The 27287-nt window shown below is 40.9% G+C and overlaps 1 protein-coding gene across 3 annotated transcripts in view; it reads right to left on the reverse strand.

The window, feature by feature from the left end:
* fam169a.L (family with sequence similarity 169 member A L homeolog) overlaps positions 1-14135 on the reverse strand; it is a 43787-nt gene extending 29652 nt beyond the window's left edge. For 2 of the 3 annotated variants that reach the window (XM_041568851.1, XM_018265261.2), the window contains exon 1: positions 13991-14135. The gene's annotated coding sequence lies outside the window, so the exon portion shown is untranslated. The other variant, XM_018265268.2, reaches the window with a different exon arrangement.
* Positions 14136-27287: the final 13152 nt, after the last annotated feature.

Consider the following 27287-nt stretch of genomic DNA (forward strand, 5'->3'; position numbering starts at 1 on the left):
TGTGGACTAGCCCTAACAGCCACATTAGATAAGAACACAATGTGGTTCCCTCAGGGACATTCTTTCTGGCTGAAAAGTCTTAGGCACATTCTGCATGTGAGTGCTAAGCACAGCTGGGGAGAGGGCATTCTATTATGCCACAAATTCTATGCAAAGGCCTCCAAAAAGGAAACATACTAGGAAAACATTTGTTTTCTCAGTTGGTTCCTGTTGCAGAAAGGGAGTAAAGCTGGCCATAGATGTTGAGATTTTTAAAAGATCAGATGCTCATCGTGAGACCACGATTTTCTCAGAACGATCGCACGAATTTACCATCAACTAAAAAGACCAATTTGCCAGGAAAACAAAGGGGAGCTGCCTGCTTGGCCCTGCAAACATAGATAGATTGCACTGGGACCGACAAAGATTTTTTGACCTGGCCGATCAATTTCCTGACAGATGTCGGCCGAAAAATTGTAAGATGTACGATCGTTCGAATCCCACTAACCGCACGATAATTTTGAAGGATTGGTCAGACTTCCCTAAAATCGGTCATTCGGCAAGAAGAGTCACGTCTATGGGGAGCTTTAGACCCCAAAACTGCAATGAATGCATTTTTATGTCAGTATGCACATAGGTAGATTTGCATATTCCTCATACCAACGTTTCAGCGCATATCATGTACGAAGCACTTTATCAGAACAATAAATCAGTAGAACAAACAGGGTCAATACAATAATGAATGCAAATAAATACTCATCAAGGCAAGGCCTAGTTTGTAAACACAGGATATCAATGTGTCCTGAGCTCCAACTGTTTCTAGTCTGTGAACATTCTCAGGAAATTAGGACTGGGATCTAAATTCAGGGACAGTGCAGATATTTTTCTGCCTATAAGATGCATGTGACCATAAGAGGCACTAATATTTTAGAAATTAAAAATTAAAATGAAAAATGAACCAAAATGCTTTTAAGGGGAAACAAACTGTTAAAATGATGTGCATTTTGTGTCCAGATGCATAATATATTATAAGGGATTTCCAGTAAATCTTCTGTTCTTATCATTACTATAATCTCTACTCTTCTCCCTTCTTCCCTCTTGCTCTCCCATTATGAGTCTGTTATAAAGCTGCCCACACATGATTCCGTTTTTCAACCAGCTTGGCTGCTGCAAGGTAGTAGTGTAAAGGCCAATATCTGGTCAAGGATCATCAGGCAGGTACAAAAATCCCACAGCACAAGAAATACATTGTCCATTAAATGTAGTCCTCTGCTAACAAGCCGCGTCAAGGTCCCTTGAATTACAGTGTATTTCTAAACATTTAGACCCTTAGCAACACTGAATATGGGAAGGCACATTTATCAAAGGTCGAATTTCGAATTCATGTGAGTTTTTAAAACTCCAGTAAACTCCCATGAACTCAAAATTCGCCTAAACGAAATTTATAAAAAAATACATAATTTCCTAAACTCGGGTAAATAGGATCAGCCCGAAATCTCGAATCGAATTTAAAAACTTGATTCGAGTTTCTTCTCCAAAAAAAAGTTGAATGTCAGGAAGGCTGCAAACAACTCAAAATTGATCCCAGGATGTCTCCCATTGACTAAAACAGCAATTTGTCAGGTTTTAGTTGGCGACCAGTCAAATTTGAGTTCTTAAAGGGCCAGAGCATGCATTTTCTTGCCAGAATCCGCTCTGAGGGGCAAATTCACTAACCTCCGAAAATCCACCAGCGACGGCTTCGTTCACAGCGTCACACTTCGCCAGGCGAAAATTCGCCAGGACAACGCTAATTCACTAAAATGTGAAGTTGCGTCTAGGGCGCCGAATGGTGGCGAAGTTTCGCTAGCATTGATTCGGCAAGCAAAGCGAAGTTGCGCTAGCGTTGGCTAATTTGTATTCGGCGGGAAGTTAAATTTCAATGGACGTATATGTAGCAGCAAATACATTACATTACACAAGCTCGGGCAACCTTAATAAAATAAAATAAAGTTGTTATATTGCCCTACACTTGAGCCCAGTGTATAGTTTATCTGCCATATGTTAGGTAATGTAGGGGGGAAGCCGGGTACCCTAAAAAAAATTTACGATCTTTTGCAGCCTATCACCCTGAAAAACTGAAAAGTCGCCAGCATTTTTTGCTAACTGGCTGATCCGGTTCTTGCCAGCGCACACGCATAGAGGGGACAGAAGGCAACAGATCAGCTTTTCTCTATTGGTATATGCAAGTGGAGAAATCATTGGGTTGCATGGGACCACTGCTCATGGTCATACAGACATACAGTAGTGCTCTTAGCACAAATCATGCAATGGGTGTAGAATAGTTAAACGAAAACAGTGGAGGAGCACAGAAAGGTAGTGGTGGTTGAATTAGGCTAAAAGGCAACAGAAATGAGGGGTATATTCCTCAGGGTGCATCTGCTAGGGCTCTAAGGGTTGCAAGTCTTTACTTACCAAGCACTTGCTCCCCAAGCAGCATCAGGAGACTCAGCCCTGTCCTTACTGCCTGTCTTAGGAGTTCCCATCCCATAAATATAACAATGGGAATGCATAGATCAAGCTCAGCAGCAATATATACTTTATCTGTCTGTTTTCTGAAAACATTTTGTTAAAGAAGAAGGAATACCATTTTCTACTTGGGGTTTCAAAAGTTAGACACCCCCAAGTGACTACTTTTACTTTCCTGACACCCTGGGCTGGTGCTCCTATCAGCAGAAAACCGCACCGACCCAGGGGTTCTTCCATAGAGCACCACGGAACGATCCTCTGCCTACTTCTTCAGTTTTTAAATTTTCCGGGGCAGACACATGCACAGTAGAGCAAAATAGCCGGCTTTTTCTGTGAAGTTTTGCTTTTCGCTCTACTGCGCATACGCAGCCGCATGAAGACCTGAAGAAGCAAGGAGTGGATCGCTCCGTGGTGCTCACCAGAAAAACCCTGGGTTGGTGTGGTTTTTTGCTGATAGGAGCAGGCACTTGGGGTGCCTAATAGTGATGTGCGGGCCGGCCCAATAGCCACTGTTTGGACCGACCTCGCACTGCCCTTTCAGGGTCACGGGCCCTTACAAATGCCGGCTTCCGACTTCCGGGGTCAACTTTTATAGACGCGCGCCTGCTTGCCCCTCCCCTTTTATGATGTCATCGGCCGCCCGGCGCTGGATGTCGGGCTCGGGCAAGTGCGGGTGGAGGGAGGGAAAACCCTGACCCGCACATTAATAGTGCCTAACTTTTGGCAACCCCAAGTAGAAATGGTATTTCTTCTCCTCTAAAGGGGACCAGCCTTTTTCCATTGATGCTTTAGATCCCTTATTATTATAAGCTGCAAAATTCCACAGTCTTAAATCCTGGCAGCATATATAGTGAATAAAGTTACCCCTCTTGTAAAATATAAGGATATTATAAGTTACCGAGGAGTTTCATGACCATATAAAAGTACGAGGCCGAAGGCCGAGTGTTTTTATACAGGTCATGGAACTCCGAGGTAACTTCTAATATCCTCATATTTTGCAACTGGGGGTACTTTATTTATTATAATACACAAATTTCAGTGAGTCATGTGACAGAAATGACATCAGAACTCACCGTTTATAACTGATGACATCAGAACTCACCGTTTATAAGGATATAATTTACATGATATTCCTGGCTTTTGTGTATTATATAACTCATACCCTCAATGTATAACCACTGTAAAGGGCTGAGGAATATATTAGAACTCTATATAAATAAAGGATGTTAATAATAATGTGTGTGTAACAGCCATATTAGATAAGAACACAATGTGGTTCCCTCAGGGACATTCTTTCTGGCTGAAAAGTCTTAGGCACATTCTGCATGTGAGTGCTAAGCACAGCTGGGGAGAGGGCATTCTATTATGCCACAAATTCTATGCAAAGGCCTCCAAAAAGGAAACATACTAGGAAAACATTTGTTTTCTCAGTGTTCCTGTTGCAGAAAGGGAGTAAAGCTGGCCATAGATATTGAGATTTTTAAAGATCACATGCTCATCGTGAGACCACGATTTTCTCAGAACGATCGCACGAATTTACCATCAACTAAAAAGACCAATTTGCCAGGAAAACAAAGGGGAGCTGCCTGCTTGGCCCTGCAAACATAGATAGATTGCACTGGGACCGACAAGGATTTTTTGACCTGGCCGATCAATTTCCTGACAGATGTCGGCCGAAAAATCGTAAGATGTTCGATCATTCGAATCCCACTAACCGCACGATAATTTTGAAGGATTGGTCAGACTTCCCTAAAATCGGTCATTCGGAAAGAAGAATCGTCGCGTCTATGGGGAGCTTTAGACCCCAAAACCGCAATGAATGCATTTTTATGTCAGTATGCACATAGGTAGATCTGCATATTCCTCATACCAACGTTTCAGCGCATATTATGTACGAAGCACTTTATCAGAACAATAAATCAGTAGAACAAACAGGGTCAATACAATAATGAATACAATTAAATACTAATCAAGGCAAGGCCTAGTTTGTAAACACAGGATATCAATGTGTCCTGAGCTCCAACTGTTTCTAGTCTGTGAACATTCTCAGGAAATTAGGACTGGGATCTAAATTAAGGGACAGTGCAGATATTTTTCTGCCTATAAGATGCATGTGACCATAAGAGGCACTAATATTTTAGAAATTAAAAATTAAAATGAAAAATGAACCAAAATGCTTTTAAGGGGAAACAAACTGTTAAAATGATGTGCATTTTGTGTCCAGATGCATAATATATTATAAGGGATTTCCAGTAAATTTTCTGCTCTTATCATTACTATAATCTCTACTCTTCTCCCTTCTTCCCTCTTGCTCTCCCATTATGAGTCTGTTATAAAGCTGCCCACACATGATTCCGTTTTTCAACCAGCTTGGCTGCTGCAAGGTAGTAGTGTAAAGGCCAATATCTGGTCAAGGATCATCAGGCAGGTACAAAAATCCCACAGCACAAGAAATACATTGTCCATTAAATGTAGTCCTCTGCTAACAAGCCACGTCAAGGTCCCTTGAATTACAGTGTATTTCTAAACATTTAGACCCTTAGCAACACTGAATATGGGAAGGCACATTTATCAAAGGTCGAATTTCGAATTCATGTGAGTTTTTAAAAACTCCAGTAAACTCCCATGAACTCAAAATTCGCCTAAACGAAATTTATTAAAAAATACATAATTTCCTAAACTCGGGTAAATAGGATCGGCCCGAAATCTCGAATCGAATTTAAAAACTTGATTCCAGTTTCTTCTCCAAAAAAAACTTGAATGTCAGGAAGGCTGCAAACAACTCAAAATTGATCCCAGGATGTCTCCCATTGACTAAAACAGCAATTTGTCAGGTTTTAGTTGGCGACCAGTTGAATTTGAGTTTTTAAAAGGCCAGTGTATGTTTGAAAATCGAATTCTAATTTCTATAAAAACTTGAATCGAATTTGAACAATTCCCTAGTCGAATTTGACTATAAAAAAACTGAAAATTAAAATTTTCAATTCGACCCTGGATAAATCTGCCCCTAGGTGTTACTGAGTGGTAGAACTGTGTTAATTTACCTTTTCACTTTGAAGTAGTGATGAGTGGATTTTTTCGCCCGGCAAAGATTCGCAGCAAAATTCTGCATGTGCAAATTTTATAGCAAAAAATTCACTGCAACAAAAAAGTCACTAAAGCTGGCCATAGACTCAAAGATCCGCTTGTTTGGCGACAACTTTCCCCGATATGCCACTAACGGCATGGCTATATTGGGGGTAATTCGAACGTTCGGCTGTATGGTCGAACGATCGAATTACGATACGCCAAGGGGCTCCGACGGGTCGGTCGGGTAAAAATCAAATCTTCCCGATCAATATCGTGGCCAGATATCGATCGGGAAGACCCGTCGGAAGCCCCCATACACGGGCAGATAACCTGTCAAATTGGTCTAAACGACCGTTATCAGCAGCTTTATCTGCCCGTGTATGGCCACCTTTAGACGATAATGTCGCTGCAAGAAAAATCACCAAGACAAAAAAGTCAGCACAAGAAAAAATTACCATTCACTTTAATTCATTTGGACAAAAAGTTGCCAAGGACATTCTCTCCTTTGTGCAAATAAAGTCTGTTTATTGTATGTAGCAGCTGGTCAAATCCAAAATGTAGGTTAGTCAGAGTGCTGTAAAAAGTAGCAGCTGGTCAACGGTACAGCAGGGTTAGACCGAGTGCTCACAATTTTTCTTTGTTTTGTGTGTACTTTCTAAGTGCTCTTCAGCAGGGTTCTGTAATGGGTACATTTATTTTTAATGTGTCAATTAACGAAAGGTACTGAAAGCAATACACATTTATTAGCTGTCGACACAATACTGTCTGCCAATCACTAGCAGGAAAGACCCCCAAGGTATTGAAAGAGGGTATCATTCATGGGAGGAGACAGTAATTCTTCCCTTTTACAAAGGCCCTATCTAATATGCAGTCTGGTATTTTTCTTCTGCACTCAATATGGATATTATTTAAACAAAGTTCAGAAAAAGTGACTAAGGGGTCACATGCTTAAACCCATAACCCATAATAATTAAAATGGCAATTTTCTATTTGGGATTACACAGTAACACATACAGGTATGGGACCTGTTATCCAGAATGCTTGGGATCTGGGGTTTTCGATAACGGATCTTTCTGTAATTTGGATCTTCATACCTTAAGTTACTAGAAAATCATGTAAACATTAAATAAACCCAATAGGCTGGTTTTGCTTCCAATTAGGATTAATTATATCTTATTTTGGATCATGTACAAGGTACTGTTTTATTATTATTATTATTATAATTATTATAGAGAAAAAGGATATAATTTCTAAAAATTTAGATTTTTGGATTAAATTGAGTCTATAGGAGATGGGCATTGCGTCATTTGGAGCTTTCTGGATAACACGTTTCCAGATAATGGATCCCATACCTGTACTACTAAATAAGTATATGCAATGCAATGTTTTATGCAATATCTTTTTATAGAGACCTACATTGTTTGGGGGTATAGTATTCTTTTAAGCTGCAAAGAGCACATTTTATAATGAACTTGAATGAAGCTGCAGAATTCTGTCTTTGAAGCTAGTAGTGATAAATCCACAAGAGTGTTTCATGAATGAGTCGGTGCCTTTTAGCAAGTGAGAAAATGCAAGGTTAGTGAAATGGATTTTTGGTAGCTTGATAGGGTTGCTACCTTTAGGGTCAGGGTGCACAGGCAGATTCAGGGAGATTAGTCGCCCGGCAACAAATCTCCTCTTCTTCTGGCAACTCATCTCAACAAACTGCCTCCCCTGCCTCACAGCTCGCTAAAATGTAATTTGCCAGCGGGATGGCACTCGGAGCAATTTGTTTTCCGAAGTCGCCCGAAGTTTCATCATGAGGCAACTTTGGGTGACTTCAGAAAACGAATCGCTCTGAGTGCCATCCTGCCGGTGATTTACATTTTAGCCAGCGGGAACGCATTGGAATCTGCCTGTGTGCCCTGACCCTTAGACAACGCTAAGGGGTATATTTATCAAAGAGTGAAGTTAGAGATCACCACAGTCCTCCTAGAGTGAAATTCTGCCACTCTCCATTCATTTCTATGGGATTTTTAAAAGAGTATTTATCAATGGGTAAAAGTGAAAGTTCATCCTTTCAAAATCCCATAGAAATTAATGGAGAGTGGTGGAATTTCACTCTGCGGACTGTGGTGATCTCTAACTTCACTCTTTGATAAATACACCCCTAAGTCTGGGAGGGGTCAGGTAGTGATGTTTTGGGGCGGTCTGTCACATCAGGGGGGCTATGATGTGGTCATTGGTGATTGGCTGATTGTCTATCAATTACTTCAGACTCATTTTAGGAAGCTAGAAATAATTTTTCCCCCCTCTGAGGGGGATGTTTTAGAGGTCTCAGGTTGTCTCCCTCTGGATGTAATAGAAGGCAGCTTTAACATGGAGATAAGGTGAAATTGATGTATATGTGTCTTTATTTGGCCTCATCTACTATGTAACTATGTAACAGTGTACATATTACAGCATTAGTTCTGGAGCTGTGAGGCTGGTCCCCAAGAGGGCTCAGACTGACTCCATATTTGTTAGGAGCTAAGGGGGAGGGCTGAGCCAAATTTGGACCTCCACCTGAAGATTAAACTGAAAAAGGCAATAACCACTGTATGTCAGACTATTTATAGAGAAAGAGAAATGGTGGATAAACCTTTGCTGTAAATAAATACTGTATATTTTTCATTCAGGTCTGCAGGCTGGAAAACCTTCAAGCAAATATGGAGAAATGTTACCAAATGTGCAGGTGCAGCAAACACACAGACTGACACATCACAGAGGGCTAAAAGCTGAGGCATATTATACCCGCAGTGCGCAATAAACAGCGTTATTACCACGGGGCTCAAGCCATTTTGGAACAGAAAGCATTTCAAAAGGGGCTGTAATTTGAGTACATTTAAAGCACTGTTAACATTACTATAGGTTGCCAACATTTTCTTATGTAACTGAAAAACAACCAGTAAACCTAAAAAAGAATTACTAGAATATTGTACTCAGGTGAGAATTAAATTAGAAAATAACCTGCGAATGGGAATGAGCTTTCCACTGCGACCCGCAAAACAAATTCATATTTTCTACTGATCTGTATGAAAAGGTAAACCCTCCCTGAGATATTCCAGTCACCACTCTGACATTTGCTCAACATATTAATAATATATTAAATGGGAATGTTCTCATAATGGTGTGTAGCATGGCTTACATGATTTATTTATTTCATATACTTAAGTCACATATGTAAAATGCTTACATGGCACTTTATGGCTGCTCACCTGACCAACATTTACATGTCAAACATGGGAGGGGAGATTTTTAACTAGGAGTAAATGTTAAACCTATGGAAAGTGTATAATGTTGCTGTGAGCAACATTCAGAAGTAAAAGGAGTTGGGGAGCAACACATGCATGAAAAATGTTCCTGGAGTGCCAAATAAGGCCTGTTATTGGCCATTTAGTAGCCCTTATGTGGATTGTCAACCTACATTAAGGCTCTGTTTGGCAGTGCACCTGGTTTTTATACAACCAAAACTTGCTCCCAAGCCAGAAATTCAAAAATAATCACCTGCTTTGAGGCCACTGGGAGCAACAAACAATGGGTTGGAGAGCAACATGTTGCTCAGGAGCTACTGGTTGGGGATCACTATACTAGACGATGAATTAAAATCATTGAGGATGTGTTTAACAATGTTAACCCAAACTTTCCATTCCTTTTTTCTTTTTATTTGCTCCCAATTTCCTTTTCTGTTTGCTTTAACTATCACACTAAAAACTTATAAAAAGAACTAGAAGTTGCTTCTATGGAACTGTTATTGTAAACTAAGGGGTTTATTAATCAAAGTCCGATTTTATCTCAACATTTTCTGCTGGTTTTTTACACTTATTTATTATTACATTTTCCTGAAAATTTGCTTTGCGGGAAAAAAATCAGATTTTCATGATTTTTTCAGATTTTTCATCCGAAAACTCAGTTTTCTTATGTTTTTTGCCCGAAAACTCAGAAAACTTCGGGGTATTGCACGAAACCCAGCATTGGGATTTCTCTTATTGACTTATATGCAACCTCGACAGGTCTGAGATGCCGGATTTGAAATGAGTGTATGGTAAAGTTAGAGAACAGGGAAATCTTCATTTCTTTTCATCCATTTCCTAATAAGCCATGCAGAACCACAAACTATTTGCTGGACTTACTATAAAAAGAAAGATAAAGAGCTCTGCTTACAATTTAGGCAACATTTACCTTCACTATGGCATCTGGGCTGTGACAAAAAACCCAATGCATAAGCTAAATCATTTCCACTATAAGTAATGTTGTTTCTTTACCATATGAGCAGAGTCGGACTGGAGCCTTGGGGGCCCACCGTGGCTGCAAACAAAGGGCCCTCTTGGCAGTCCCCCGGGGGCCCCTCCTGACCTCCAATTTCTGCAAACAAAAACCGCATGCATGAACGAAAACGCGCAAGTGCTGTAGCACAGCAACAAGTTCAGCAGCTGGGGAGCAGGTCTGGGCAGGGCAGGACAGGACCTTAACATAAGTAACATCAGAACAAATGTAGTGACGTAACAAACTCCAACGTAAAGTTATTTTTTGGCCTCTAAAGACATTTATCTTATGTTTTTGGACTCTAAAGACCTTTATTAAATAGGGTACTTTTCTTGTCTGACACTTGTGCAACAAACCTTCCTAGACATTTACCCCAGTACCCCAAACTCTACAAGCGGGGAGCTGGAACAAGCAGTTATTCAGTTATGCAGTTTCTATTGAAATGACTAAGACAGGGATTTTCATGTGCACATATATATATATAATACACAAAAGCCATGAATATCCTGTAAATTATATCCTTATAAACGGTGAGTAGTGATGTCATCAGTTATAAACGGTGAGTAGTGATGTAATTTCTGTCACATGACTCACTAAAATTTGTGTATTATAATAAATAAAGTACCCCCAGTTGCAAAATATGAGGATATTAGAAGTTACCTCGGAGTTCCATGACCTGTATAAAAACACTCGGCCTTCGGCCTCGTGTTTTTATATGGTCATGAAACTCCTCGGTAACTTATAATATCCTTATATTTTACAAGAGGGGGTACTTTATTCACTATATAATACACAAGAGCCATGAATAAATTATTGTATGAATGTAAATTATATCCTTATAAAGGGTGCTTAGTGATGTCATCAATTATAATTGGTGTTTATTGATGTAATTTCTTGATGACCTTGTGCTTTTTTATAGTCATGGAACGCCTCTTATAATATCCTTAAATTTTTCAATAGGGGGTATTTTATTCACTAGATTTACAGATATGAGAGTTGACCTCTTGTGGCCTGGGGTTTTTGGAAAAGGGATCTTTTCGTAATTTAGATCTCCATACCTTAAAAAAAGCAATCTCCCATTTTATCGCTGCCAAAGCTCAAAGGTATAAACCACAGCCCTTTCCAGCTTTTAAATGGGGGTCACTGACCTCATCTAATAAACAAATGTTCTGTAAGGCTACAAATTTATTGTTACCACTACTTTTTATTACTTCTCTTTCTATTAAGGCCTTCTCCTGTTCATATTCATATTAATGCATGGTTGCTAAGGTCATTTGGACCCTAGCAACCAGATTGCTGAAAGTGAAAACTGGAGAGCTGCTGAATAAAAAACGAAATAACTCAAAAATCACAAATAATAAAAAATGATAACCAACTTAAAATTGTCTCAGAATATCAGTCTCTATATTATACTAAATATACAAAACTCAAAGGTGAACAACTCCTTTTAGGGCTGGGACACACTGGGCGATTTGGGGAGATTTAGTCGCCTGGCGACTAATCGCCCTGACTTTCCACGACCAATCTTCCCCGAATGCCTCCCCTCGCTCTGCGCCTGGCTAAAATGAAAAATCGCCTGCGCTAATCACACGCGGCGATTCGTTTTCCGAAGTCGCCCGAAGTTTCCTCGTGAGGCAACTTCGAGCGACTTCGGAAAACGAATCGCCGTGTGTGATTAGCGCCGGCGACTTTTCATTTTATCCAGGCGCAGAGTGAGGGGAGGCATTCGGGGAGAAAAGTCGCTGCGATTAGTCGCCAGGCAACTAAATCTCCCCAAATCGCCCAGTGTGTCCCAGCCCTTAAAGCCTTAGAAAGGCTGCAGCTTAGATAAAGAGGAAGGTTTTTACACAGAGCTCTGCATTTAACTGCATTCAAACACATTTCTCTAATTACAGGGTGAGTGGGGGGAGTTTAAGGTAAAATCAGGGAAATTTGTATTTTATATGGAAAGTCCTTTTTATTGTGATCATGATTCAAGTCTTAAATATACTCAATAAAGCTCCTGTGTAGCCATAGTGGCAGGTATTCAAGTTAAAACAGGGCAATAGGTCACAGCAAATAACAGATAAACGGTGTAGAATAAAAAGGTTTTAGCACTTAACGGGGGGGGGGGATAAACAGGGGTCAAAGGCATCTCATGGCTTTCTATTGAACCATGAAATCCTTTTCCATTTACACAGGATATATGCTGGAGGTAATAGTTTATTTGTAAATATTGGCTGGACTGATACACACAAAATGTTAAATGTAATATTCATACCTTAGGGTGTTTATTTATTTCGTTATTGGTCCTTTAAGATAATTTCATTTAATGGATTATAAAAAAATAAAATAAATACAAAAACAAAGCAAAAAAATCTGATAAACGAATCCCTGTTTTTCCTAATATCTAAAAAAAAGTTTTAGACTGTAACAACCAACCAACCCATTGACTTTACTGTGCGATATAATAATTTCAACATGGTCCAGCTAAAAATGTGTTGATATAACTACTTTCCTTTACTCAGAAGACTAATGCTGGGCAGTGACATGCAGACCTCTGGCATTTAAGGTTTGGATGAGGCAAGCATCCTGCTTTCATTCATTTATATGATAGGTTCATATACAGGTATGAGACCCGTTATCCAGAAAGCTCAGAATTACAGGAAGGCCATCCTCCATACACTCCATTGTATCCAAATAATCCAAATTTTTAAAAACAATTTCCCTTTTCTCTGTAGTAATACAAAAGTAGCTTGTACTTGATCCCAACTAAGATATAATTAATTCTTATTGGAAGCAAACCCAGCCTATTGGGTTTATTTCATATATAGAGGATTTTCACGCTGATTTAAGGTATAAAGATTCAAATTAGGAAAAGATCCCCAGGACCTGAGTATTCTGAATAACAGGTCCCATACACAGCTGTATAGGAACCCTTAATACCCAACATGCCTCGATATCTGTGCAGAATTCATTTGTTGGCCAGTTTGGTCACAACTTTTATGAGTAATTTGTACCAGTTGGGTATGAAGCTTAACTAGTAGCTCAAGGGGCCCATAGAAAAAACTTTTTAAGTGCATTTCTTAATATATGGGAGAAACAATCTGTTGTTTTGCACAAATCTATTGCATATCACTGTGCCCACAAACAGCTGCTGGGTCTGCGGCTTCTATTGTTACCCCTGTGGTTGGGCAGCTGTGCTCTAGAACAGATCACTGGGATAGAATAACCTCTCAGCACAAGCATTAACATGTACCCCCAGATCAGAGCAGATATCCAGTCCCCATGATGTCATGCTGTTCCTATCTACTACATTACAGTTGGAAGCTGGCATATCCCTAAGCCGATAAGCTGACCCTGCCATTAATCCTCTGTTACATAAAAACACCATACCCAATGCCCTGCTGGAAATGCACTTTAATTGCCACATTTTAAATAATGTATTTGGTTGTATGTGGTTGCTGTGCGTTATGAAGGGTACAAGCATGCACAGGCGTGCAAGGAACATAATACATGCGCAGCGATGAGGAGCCTTAGCAAAGTAAGTTCGTAGCCATCCATGCCATTGGCTTTTGTGCAGGCCTGTAGCAACAAATTGTGTTTCTATTGCCAAAAAAGCACATTAATGATAATAATGGCAGCTGCTAAATGGGACAGTCAAGCGGCTATGCATGGCAGAGCGATCAGAATGGCTGGTAGAAGAAATGAATAAATAAATACATGACAGCAGTGATAAGGTATCGGGCAGCTATGGCATCCAGCATTGATGGGCATGTACTGCAACAAAGGCTTTCTATCAATCTGACTGGCTGCTACCAACATCAGTAATGACATGAAATCCACACTCACTTTACACCCCCCTAATATATACAATGGCTGCATCCTGCAAGAGGGCACCAAGCAGCACCCATAAGGCAATCATCCCTGGCACCTTGTATTAAAGCCTGCTGTCACCGAAAGCAATGAAATAAATAGTATTGAAGGCTGCCATAATGCTGTCACTGCTGTGCTTACCTGTCTGTGAGCCCCCGGAAAGGACAATGATTCAATGAAATACAAGTTGGTTATTGTCAGCGCTCCCCAGTTATTGCCAGTGCCCATGCCCAGAGCTCCTATCAGCCTGTTTGTGTGTGAATAGCAGCTCCCTCCTCTGCCCATTGTCACTCACCTTGGCTATAGGTGCTCCCCCCGGGTGCTGAATGGTTGCGCCGAGCGGACACTGCCAGGCTCAATCCTCTCCCCTTCCCCCTAAGTCGCTGTCTGCTGCCCCTACCTCTCTGACGTTGCGATCAGCCTACAGCCTTAAAGCGACAGGCACTCAGCCCATCCTCTCTTCACAAGCTCCCAGCTCAACACACAGGAAAGGGAAAGTTTCCTATCAGTAAAATAAAAATAACCCCTGCAGAGTCTGACCTTGGAGAGTGTGTTGAGTAACAAGACAATAGATCAGCACTTTATTGCATTTTGCAAAGCAGGATTCCAAAAATAGCTCCATGGAGAAAGCTCATTATGGGATTGTTTTTTCAGCTACATGGTTAATCCCTAGAATATTATATTTTTCCTATAGGCTGTGCAGGGCCTGCTCCTGTCTCTTGGTATTGGTAACAATAGGTTAATTATCTGGACACTGAGTGATACTGTATTTGCTACATCTGGAATATCAGCCTGTTGCTCAAGCTCAGGGCTCTCTGGGGATGCTGGGATATGTAGTTCAGAGTTGCTGATTGGAGATCACTGACTTTATGTACAAGCATCGCCCATGGCCGATGTTATAGGGTTATGCCTCACAGCCATCTAGTGTAGCGTTGCTGCAACTGTCACCCTACTGGGCATCAGATCTCAAGGAAGGGACTCATTTATAACAGGTGAGCAGATGTGAATTCCATTGAATTGAATTTCACGTACAATATACACTGCAGAAGGTAAGGCTGGTATGAATTGAGAAGAAGCCCTGGAAAGACAGTTGGCCAATCGTTGCAGCTGGAGGCAGAAACTGACCCATGCAGCTGTCACATGACTGCAGTGTTTACATTTTCACTATTGGAGCACTGTCAACTTGGTACTTGGGGGCAGATTGACTAAAGGGCGAAGTGACTAACGCCCTCTTTCAGGAATTTTGCCAATTTACTAACGGGCGCAGGCATAACTTCAATAGCGAAAGAGACAGACACTAGCGTTCATTCGCACTCTATCGCCAGGCGAATTTTTGCTCTGATGAATGGACGATACTCCGCAAATTCACTAAGATGCGGATTTCACTGAAAGTTACCTCTTTCGCAAGACCAGGCGAAGTGCACTGGAGTACATAGATCTTCTGCAATCTTCTGTTACTTACATCATATTTTTAGTGGAAAAGTCCCAAAAACCGCTGGAGTCTTTTCCTTTATTTAGAGTGATAGGCTGTAAAAGTACTTAAAATTCTTTTTGGGTTACCGGTTTCCCCCATACATTTTCTAACATATATGGAACATTATACACTGGGCTCATGTGTAGGACATTATAACAACTCTATTTTCTTTATTAAGGTTCCATGGGGATGTGTAATGTAATGTATTTGCTGCAACATATACGTCCATTCAACTATAAATTTCCCGCTGTATGCAAATTAGCCTGGTCGAAGACCTCTAACGAAGGCATAATTGAACGCTAGAGCGTCTTTGCTTTGATTGCTGAAGTAACGCTAGCAAAAATTCGCCAGCGTCTCGAGTCCTGGAGGCAACCTTGCATTTTAGAATTTTGAGTTGGAATGAGCTCCTCCAGTGCTCATCTGCCTTTTCTATGTATTTTCTATATATTTCTTTTACAATACAGGGAACTGCCATATTGCTTGCACTGTCTGGTACATTTTCTGTAAACTTTAATAGAACAGGACTGTAGCTCCACTGAGGCAGGCAGGCAGTATAAACACAAACATGCAAGGAAGGAATGTTCCGTGCGTACACAGGGACATGCCCCTTTGAAGTCGATATAAGGAAAATTAACTATATTTCTTAAATACTTGACAGTAGTTCTGTTAATTGTGAAAGCATGCACACACACACATATATATGTTTTCAAGGTTGCAAAACTTGTATGTGATATAGTGCTGTATTTATTTACATTAAGGGCAAATACAATATAGTGCCGCTTGTAGCTGCAGTTGTCCTTTAAAAGACAAAGTAATCAGTGTTATTTAAGCTGGCTTGTGGGCCCCACCAGGGGCACGGCCCCTTTCCTGCAGAGGCACAGCTTAAGTATTTGTCAAAGAAAAACAGCTGAGTGGGGGATGCAAGCAGGGAAAAATATGGCCTGATAATGCTTCCAGTATGTCTGAGTAAATCAGATAAAGTGAGGTGTATGGGAAATTAGTGTAGGTAAGTGCAAGGGTACCTACCCACTGTCTATTCAATATGCATTCACACAAGTTGCACCACTGTATGACAAAGCTTGTGAGAACTGATCCAGTTCTTCTGTATGGGTCAATACACACAGGAACAGACACCAGTCAGCAGTCACAATAATTTCCATGTTTTCTGCATTCAGGGATGGGGTGTTCTCAATGGGTGCTATCCGCAGGGCAGGACTGGATAAATTAATACATGCATTGCTGTGCCGTGGAATGCAGAAAAGTGCACTGCTTGGCACATTCCTGTTTAAATGCCCGTGGGTTTGTATGTTCAGGCAGAGACTGATCAGTGTTCTGCACTTACATGTGCAAATTCACCAACATAGGTGAAATGTTGCACCATTTTTTGGCACTATGCACGAGCCTAGGCTTACACCCACCATCTGCTTCAGTTATATCAAGTGCAAATGCACAACAAAAATACTAGTGCAATTTGTCATTTTTCTCACCCTTTGCGCTGTCCTTTGAAATATTGCAAAAACAGAGCACCAGTGGCGGAACTACCGGTTGAGCAGGGGGTGCGAGTGGGCCAGGGCCCGCACCCCCTCAGGGCCCCCCCCGGCAGCCGTGCGCCACTAACAAATGCCGGCCATACGGAGGGGGGCGGGGCCCGGCTGCGCGTCACACACCAGGGCCCGTCCCTCTCTAGTTACGCTACTGCAGAGCACCAAAATCTGTGTTGCCCTGATGAATACAGCCCTACCTGTGTTTGGCAGTGCTGTATTCATGATTGTGAGGAGGGTTGGGTGAGGCACATAGGCATCCTCACCAGCAGTCCAAAACTGGCAAGTGGCAATCTGTGTCTGGCAAATGCAAGCGGGGCTGCTGTAAGATGCCATACATTATTAGTGGGCTGGTGGTAGCTGTTTGGGCCTCTGTGTACCTTCAATGTCAGGGCCTGTTTGAATCCCAATCTTGCTCTCAGGGGCCCCTTGGAGACAAAACATATATAAAAACACAAAATAGTATAATATATTGTTTACACAGTGTTAGCTATAATTGATATATGCACTGGGGATGCCCAACCTGCAGCTGCTGCAACTTTCAGCATTTGTCTGCCTATGAGTAAGGTTGCCACGAGCCCAGCATTTTACTTGTACAGCTGTCAAAGTCATCAATAGGGAAGAATCATAACAGATATGTATTTTCAATAAATGTTGGGGAGGTACTATCTAGGAGATGCTGGGAGTGGTACGTCAATAGATGGTGTGCTGCCAGTCAGACATCTAGATTAATATAATTTCTCAATCACACAAGGTACTTAGAGGTCTAGTTATATACAATAATAGTGTTACCTCCAGAGTACCTTCCTGCAGTAATCACTGACACTGCACTTTGACACACACATGCATAATGGTTCTGGCAATCCACCTCAGCTCCTGCTTAAAGGAAAACTATACCCCCAAAATGAATACTTGAACAACAGATAGTTTATATCAAGTTAAGTGGCATTTTAAAGAATCTTATCAAAATTAATATATTTAAGTAAATATCGCCCTTTTACATTGCTTGCCTTGAACCACCATTTTGTGATGGTCTGTGTGCTGCCTCAGAGATCACCTGACCAGAAATACTACAACTCTAACTGTAACAGGAAGAAGTGTGGAAGCAAAAGACACAACTCTGTCTGTTAATTGGCTCATGTGACCTAACATGTATGGGTTGTTTGGTTTGTGTGTGTGCACCGTGAATCATACAATCCCAGGAGGCGGCCCTTATTTTTTAAAATGGCAATTTTTCATTTATGATTACCCAATGGCACATACTACTAGAAAAGTATATTATTATGGAAATGGTTTATTTACATGAAGCAGGGTTTTACATATGAGCTGTTTTATGTGATATCTTTTTATAGAGACCTACATTGTTTGAAGGGTACAGTTTTCTTTTAATCTCAGATCTTGTTTAAAATAAGTACATGCAAGCATTCTTTATGGATGGGAAAAAAACTGCTAGAGAGCCCCGTACTATGGCCTGCCATGAGTAAGCAGTAAGTAAAGGGCTATTGATTTGCCTTGCTTACATATGTGCTCCAAAGGAGACAGGGTGTCCATATGCAATTCCTTGCATATTACCCCATACTATAAGTGCAGAATGTGCTGGACAAAGCAGTTTGCAATTTCTCACTTTTTTGATTCCTGTCTTGGTACAGCTGCCTCAGTCTGCAGCCAGGGCAGCCATCAGTGGGGTACAGGTGGTAGAACTATATAGGGCCCCATTATTTGTGGAGCTCCCAGTTAGGCACAGCTTAGAACGCTGCCTGTTAGTTTGAATGCTGATGTGCTGTGCCAAGTGTACTTGTCATTCTCAAGTACAAACAACAATCATGTTTGAGGGGACCAGACGTCATGTTGGACAACACCCCACTCCCCGACAATTCTTCTTTAGTTCATGTTATTTCTAGGGTTTCCTAAAAAAATCTATTGCATATGGCAAGTACTGACATGACCCAGTGGAACACATTCAGTATAGGCCTGCCCCCAGGGAATTGCAGTAACAATATTCTGAAGCTGAGCTTTGTCCATCACGGCAAGAAGAACCTGCTAAGCAGGATATACTGTATATGTGCAAAGAGAGTAAATAAAGGGAACTCCTGTAAGCACAAATGTACTGTGCTGTAAGTAGATAGCGCAGGGCCGACAGACCACCCCCTGATGACGAACCTACTGTAGGAATGTTGATCAGCACCAGCAAGATAAAATGTTGAGAAGCATTACAGTGTAGGAAACAGAGGGGGTGATCATGATTGGTCTTTATGAGAATATTTGTCCTGATCACAACACCCTTCCTCATTAACATCCCCTTACATTGCAGGTCCCATGAACCATTATTCCACATATGAAAGCACAAAATAAAGGGTTAGCGCCTAGTCTCGGCCTAAATTTCTGAAAAAAAGTCCAGCTGCTGATTGCAGGGTCTGTGTACCACCAATATCCATATCAATTCAGAAAAAAATCACCAGACAGCTTAAAGGCAGTAATTTAAACTGCAAATGTGGATTTATTGCAGAAGTGACAGCACGCTATGTGTTTAGGGCTGGGCCCTTTATCAAGTGTGAGTAGACAAGGGTATTCTGGGAAATTTATACCATTGTAACCACAAATAATCCTCCAGGGTGGTGGCACAAAGGGAGATTTAGTCCCCTGCGATAAATCTTTGCTTCTGCGGGCGATTAATATCCCCAAACTTACTTCCCGTCGGTGATTCATATTCATGGCATAAGCGTCACTTCAGTTTTCAGAAGTTGCCGCATAAGGAAACTTTGGGCGACTTTGGAAAACCGAAGCCACACGTATGCCATCCCACCAGCTATTCACATTATTGCTGGTGGGAAGGCACTTCGCCCGCAGTAGCAAAGATTTATCCCAGGCGACTAAATCTCCCTGTGTGCCACCACCCTAAAGTAACATTGTGTCCATTCTCATTATCCAAAATATCAAGTCCTTTGAGATAAGTAGTTCAATCAATCCAATGTTCCAAAACATCCAGAGTACAAGACATCCAGAGTACAAAAGCATAGTCTGTGTTCATTTATGTACGTTGGTTTGTGTAATGTTTCGCAAATCTTTCCTAACCAAAAGAACACCAGATCCACCCTCTTTCTTTCTCCTCACCACTTCTTGGTCAGACTGGTCGGAAAATGACCAGCAGGTTCATGTTAACAGTACCTGTATCCTTTAAAATCTTGGAATTAAAAATTCGATTTATAATAGTTAGAATAGCACCCTCATCAATTTTACATTCACTTATTTTCAAGGTTTACTTCTCCTTTAAAATGAGAATAGGTGTCCTCCCAGCAGAGTGCCAGACGTGATAAAAGGGGTCATTTACTAGTGCAATTGCGGCTGTAGTGGTGCAACATTTGCTGCCGTCATTGCACATTTCCACACCATTTAGAGCTTTAGTAAATATATCACTATATGACCTTTGCGCAATGGACTATAGTGGGAGCCTATCATTGGTAATACTGGTAGTAACGATTTAGGCACACCTGGCCTCTCAATAAACCACGTACGGTGCCTAGGGTATAGGAGAACAGCCCCTCCATCCTTCAATGAATACAAGTAACTCCAGCACACGTAACTGCTCAAGGGATTCCTCCTGTGTTTAATGTCAGGCCAACAAATACAACGTTTCGGGGGCGTACACCTGACGAAGGGGAGTTACTTGTATTTATACTGATAGTAACCCATTGCATCAAACCATGAAACATCATTCCAAGATGCAGAGCAGGTAATGTTTTACTGCATATAGTGGTACTGTGTACCTGTACAGCTTGATGCTGTTTGCCAATTGTCCACATGGTGGCAGCACATGAACATCTAAACATCCAACGGCAAAGAGAAGGTTACATTGAAAGGAATGTAGTTTTACCTAAATGAAATTGTTTTTGCCAATGCAATTGTTATTACAAAACTATCATTGAATTATTCATTAAACAGAGCAATGTTTTTGTTTTTTAAGAAAGCAGTGTTTGTAATAAATCCCTTGCGTTCTCTAATCTCTCTCTGTTCAGTTTTACAATCTTAGTTTGGATCACGTACAAGTTACAGGTTTATTATTGCAGAGATAAAGGAAATCATTTTTAAAATGGATACTATGGAGCCTATGGGAGATGGAATTCTGTCATTTGGAGCTTTCTGGATAATGTGTTTCTGGATATCAGATCCAATACATGTATTCAGGGCCGCCATCAGGGGGTCACAGGGGGGACAGTTCTCCCGGGCCCGGAGTATTTTAAGCTGTGAGTGGGGCCCGGCCACACCGCACTTCACTGATTTGTCGGGCCCCTTCACCTAGAGAAACCAGGCCCGGCGAAACGTTCAGTGGTGTCAGCGGCTATTCCTATTGGCTGCCTCCCGCACGGGCGCAACGCTATTTAAACCGCCGGCACCCTGCTGCCGGCAGACAGAAGAGTGAAGACGCGGTTGGAGAAGGACTGTCCTCCTGGCAATGGCGATGACGCGGAAGACTCCGCCGGAGGAAGAGACAGCGCAGAAGAAGATGACAGCGCAGATGAAGAAGACCGCACAGGAGAAGAAGTCGCCATGTGAGGCCATGTAAGAGAGACCCCCCAGTTACAGGTAAGTGCCACTGACCACCAATGCCTGCCCCTGAACCCAATGCAGGGCCACGGGCCCCTGAACCACCAATGCAGGGCCGTGGGCCCCTGAACCACCAATTCAGGCAGGGTCGCAGGGCCCCTGAACCCGCCAATGCAGGGCCCCTGAACCCCATGTAGGGCTGTGGGCCCCTGAACCACCAATGCAGGGCTTCTGAACCCCATGCAGGGCTGCAGGGCCCTGAGCCACCAATGCAGGGCCCCTGAACCCCATGCAGGGCTGTGGGCCCCTGAACCACCAATGCAGGGCCCCTGTACCCCATGCAGGCCCACAGGCCCCTGAGCCACCAATGCAGGGCCCCTGAGCCACCAGTGCAGGGCCCCTGAACCCCCAATGTGGGCACCTAACCCATTCTGGGCGATACCAAAGAGCTACATTGGTGGCCAGGGGTCACAAAAAAAACACTGGTGGAAGGGCCCCTCTGCAAGTCACTGACCACCAATGATTGCCCCTGACCCTCCATGCTGGCTCCTGACCCTCCATGCGGCCCCCTGGCTTGCAGAAGGGTCTGGCCGCTGGTGGTTTTTTTTGTGACCCCAGCCACCAATGTAACTTTTTGACATCCCCCTGAATGGCGTCCATGTCCATGGGACCTTTGTACTGGTGGGGGCGTGGTTAGTGGAGGCGAGGGGGCCCAGAAAATTTTGTTGTGTGGGGCCCCGTGATTTCTGATGGCAGCCCTGAATGTATTCAAGGCTGGATTTACAACGCGGGCACCCCTAGGCCTGCCCCCTATTGTCACCACTGCCCCCTCCCTTTGACGCATGCGCTAATCTTCTTAGTCGCGTCTGGAGAATTGGCTATTGGTGGGCAGGAAATTTTAATATAGTCATATTTTTCATGGCAAAATATCAGAACAGTGGCCACAAGATGGCAGCAAATGTATTTAACGTACAAGGCAAATCAGCATCTGTCCCTTTATTTATACACCAAACTACATTAAACTATATTTACTGCAAACTGTTAAAGGGTAGTTCACCTTTAAGTTAACTTTTAGTATGTTATAGAATGACTAATTCTAATTAATCTTCATTCTAATTAATCTTCATTATTTATTTTTTATAGTTTCTGATTTATTTGCCTTCTTCTTCTGACTCTTTCCAGTTTTCAAATGGGGGTCACTGACTCCATCTAAAAAAGCATATGCTACAACTGTATTGCTACTTTTTATTACTCATCTTTCTATTCAGGCCCTCTTCTATTCAGTCTCTTATTCAAATCAGTGCAGGGTTGCTAGGGTGATTTGAGCTCTAGAAACCAGATTGCTGAAACTGCACACTTAAGAGCTGTTGAATAAAAATATAAATAACTGAAAGACCTTAAATAAGAAAAAATTAAAACAAATTGCTTCAGAAAATCAGTCTTGACGTCATACTAAGGGGGTTATTTACTAAACTCCAAATGCAAAAATCACAAAAAAATTTGTGATTTTTTTTTTTTATAAAATCAGACTTTTAAAAAAATCACTAATTTTTGGGAATTTATTAAACCCTGAGGATGGAGAAGCCTGAATATGAAAATCCGGCATCTCAGACCTGTCGAGGTTGCATATAAGTCAATGGGAGAAGTCAATGATCTTTTGATGTGCGCTGGGTTCGTGCATTTTCTGGAAAATTTAATAATAAATAAGCGTAAAAAACCCGAGTGGATTTGATCGGAGTTTGTAGCAGAAAATATTGACATAAATTCAGATTTTAATAAATAACCCCCTAAATCAGGGATCCCTAACCTTTTGAACCCTTGAGCAATATTCAGAAGTAAAAGGAGTTGGAGAGCAACACAAGCATGAAAAATGCTCTTAGAGTGCCAAATAAGGGCTTGATTGGCCATTTGTGGATTGTCAACCTAAATTGAGACTCTATTTGGCAATACACTTCGGGGCCCATTTACTAAGGGTCGAAGTGAATTCAAAGTGAATTTTCGAATTCAAAAACTTTGAATTTCAAAGTAATTTTTGGGTACTTCGACCAAAATTCGATTTGAATTAAAAAAACTTCCAATATTCGACCATTCGAAAACCGAAGTACTGTCTCTTCAACTTCGACACTTCGCCACCTTAAACCTGCTGAATTGCTATGTTAGACTATGGGAACCTCTTAGGACCTATAGCCAGTATTTGGCTACGTTTTTAGAAGTAGAAGTTTTTTCTTGGAAAATCGTTTGATCGAATGATTTCTACGTTCGATCGAACGATTTGAATTCAATAGAAAATGGCTAAATTTAATTTAAATAAAATTTTGACTATCGAATTTCTAAAATTCCATGGTCGAATTTCGCAGTTTTACCACTTCGAAATTCGACCCTTAGTAAATGTGCCCCTTGGTGTTTATACAACCAAATCCTAAATCTAAGCCAGGAATTAAAATTTTTACTTTGGATACATTAGAGATAATCAAGGCTTTTTAGCCTATAAACTGGATAAATTTGAGGTATTCAAGATTTTTTCCTGATTGCATTCAGTTGAGTTTTTTACATTCAGGGTTTTTTCATAAATAAGAAAACATTCGAGTTGTGAGTTTATTCGAGGTTGAAAAAACCTCAAAAACCTCTCAAACTTTAATAAATAATCCCCTTAATCTTGTTGAGTTCATGAACTGTGATATGGATAAAGAAGATGGTACCAGAACCATAAATACACTGGGATAATATACAACCGTTATTATAATTCTAAAATTTGAGCAATAGCTGCACACACTCACCATCCACAATTCACTGCACTGGTGGTACAGACTTCCAGCTCAAGATCCAAACCACAATGTAAATATTTGAAGGAGACCCACAAACACACACTTTTTATGCAGCTGAGGAGCTTGCCTTATTTATTGTTGACACAAGTGCATCAATGTTTTGGGGGGAGACACAAACCCACCCTTCATCTGGACAAACACACAAGTGCAAAGAATACCTTTAAGGCAAAAGCCCATCTCCAAAATAAAGTGTAGTATACTGACAGATAAAACATACTGATGGGGATACAAAAATAAAGGTAAAGTTACCAGCTATGGATGTAAATGTATTGATTGAGTTACATTTTGTCTAAGGTGCCCAACACTTTGGGATTCATGCCTTAATTTGGGACTGTGAGAATTGGAGGCAGACTTTGGTTTGCTTTAAAGGTGTTCCTGACGAAGGGTGGGTTTTGTCCCCCTGAGACGTTGATTCGCCTTTAATATAGCCACTTTGTGTTATCAGAAGAAATGTATTTTCTACAAAATAAAATCTCTATGGCCCCTCTCTTCAGGTTCATAATTCCCTTCTTGTCTGTGTCTGGTATAACTGGGTGAATGTGTCCCTGTATAATTAAAGGGAGGAGTGGGTAGATTTTCTTTAAGAAGTTCTTTTCAGATTATATTTAGGCACTTTGAGTTTCCCATAACAGTATCCATTCAGAAGCCAGGAACTCCTCTATTAACTTATAACAGCTGTATTCTCTTGTGGGCAAAGCAAGAAAATAAGCAGATCTGCAAATAATTTGACTTTCATGCCAAAACTGTTGATTTTCTTATGCAGCCAAAATGTGGCACACACCAATGTGATTTTAGTAAGCAAGGGTGTTTTAGTTACAAAAAGGCCATAATAAACAGTTTCACGCTTTTTACATTGGGATTTTTTCATAAATAAGGTAACATTTGTGGTTTTTTAAAATGTCAGTTTATTTGAAGTAAAAAAAAAAAAATTCATGATTATGAGTTTTGATAAATTGGTCTCTCCAACTATTTATTCAGTTTTCATTTTTTAGCATTAAAATGATGAATAAAATATGAATTAGACTTATTTGGATTTTTTTTCACAGTTTTAGTCTATCCCGTTTTTTTATATTAGGATTTTTATATTAAATAAGGCAACATTCTTGTTTTTTAAAATTGCGAGTTTATTAGAAGTAGAAAAAAACTCTAAAATCTTGATATATAGGTTTCGCCATCTGTGCCTGCATGTAATCAAATAGGACTTCCTCTACACAAGCCATACCTTTCTCAGTTAGAATAGAAATATAAAGTCTCTGAATATCTGTCTAATCTCCCAAATCAGGGGATTTATTTTTCTGTTGGACTGCTTGAGAAATACGAGAAAGCTAGGGTAGAACATACCAAAACATTTACTGAGAGAAGGTATAGACTTGACAAAATACAAAGTTGCCATTAACAAGACTTATAAAAGAAAGATCTTTTGTTTACAAATTTAAGACAGAAAATTAAAAAAATCAAAGATAACCTTTTCTTTCAGATTTTCATTGTAATAGTATGACAAAATTGGTAAACGTTTATTAAGAACCTCCATTATTCAATTACAAAAAGGGAGTACATATTATGCCCTTTTGAGACTAGGATTATAAAAACAAAGTTTCCCCAAAAAGTGAGACTTTTCCTTGATTAAACTATAACTGTTGTTCTTCAGTCATTAAAGGCTATGACATAGGCTTGAAGATATAACATACATTCAATTCCTCCTTGTGGTTTAGGCTATGTTGGACAAACAACAAGGGAAAACCAATGTAGAATTCAGGAACATAAAGGAAATATTCAAAATTTTAAATGTTCCTTCTAACTCTACCCAAGAACCAGCCTTGTCCTTAGTTCTTCAGACAGAATACTTCATCATGCTATATGCTTTTATTTAATTGCCTAGTTCCAAGTCTTGGCAGATGGAGAAAGGCTTGAAGGTGAAAAGTGTGACACAGATATAGCGATTTTAGCATTTTCCATAATGTGTTAGATGGTCGAGTGTAACACAAATACTGACTTCATGACGTCTTTACTTTCTGACTGTTCATTGCCAGCTCCATGAAACATTACCGAACTCAAAAAAATGTCAATTGCAAATACACAAAGAGTTTATGCTTACAAATGCTGAATTACATTTTCTGAAAGGGGGAGATTAGAGCTCTGTTTCAGAGTATAGCCCTGTAACATTCTTCCTCTTTTGACCCACTAGATAGTTTTGCAATTACAGAACTCACTCTGCATCTGTTTGACAATACTATTAACTGGACCATTGTTGCCTCTCAATTACAGTGTTGCTAATAGGGAGTGCTTGACATTTGGTTTACAGGAGCATGCAGGGAGTATCCCATATGTGCTTCAGTCTTTCATGTTCATTCAATGACCAGAGTATGCATCAGAAACCAACCATGTGTATATGTGTTCCAAACCCTTTCTTAGAAGTCTGATGCACATGAATAATCTGAAATGCCACTGTGTATGCATTGTAAATCCCATTGTACCTCCACCACGCCTGCTGTTGTATTTACATTACCTTCAACTGTATCAGGATGTTGCACCCAGTGGCCTTAAAGCAGGTGATTATTTTTGAATTCCAGGCTTCGAGGCAAGTTTTGGTTAAATAAAAAAACAGGTGTACTGCCAAACAGAGCCTCTTGTAGGCTGCCAGACAACACAGAGGCTAGCAAATAGCCAATCATAGCCCTTATTTAGCACCCCAGAAACATTTTTTCATGCTTATATTGCTCCCCAACCTTTTTTTCCACTTGAATGTGGCTCACAGGTAAAAACGTTGGGGATCCCAGCTTAAGGGTTGTCACCTGTCTGGTTTTTGACTGGACAGCCCGGTTTTCAGGAGGGCTGTCCACGTGAAAACTGCCTGTCTGGATTTCCAAATTAGGAAATCCAGGCAAGGCTTTAAAATCAGATATTGGCACATCATAACCCTGCCCCCAGCATCACAGGCACATCCCCACGCCTGTCACCCACCCTGTAACACCATTTGCCTGCCCTAAATGTCACCAGGATCGCCCCTGACATCATTGAACCCACCCCCCACCTGGTCTGCCAATCCAAAGAAGGTGGCAACCCTAACAACGGCACACAAGGATATTCCAGGAGAATCTCCTGAAAATGCACCCCCCTCCTTAGCTAAAGATCACCTAAAGTAAAACACTTTACTCACCACAATCCAGCTTAATTGCGGGAAAATGCAAAGGAAGAAATTAAACCAGGTCA

The sequence above is a fragment of the Xenopus laevis genome, chromosome 1L, assembly GCF_017654675.1.
Source record: "Xenopus laevis strain J_2021 chromosome 1L, Xenopus_laevis_v10.1, whole genome shotgun sequence".
NCBI lineage: Eukaryota > Metazoa > Chordata > Amphibia > Anura > Pipidae > Xenopus > Xenopus laevis.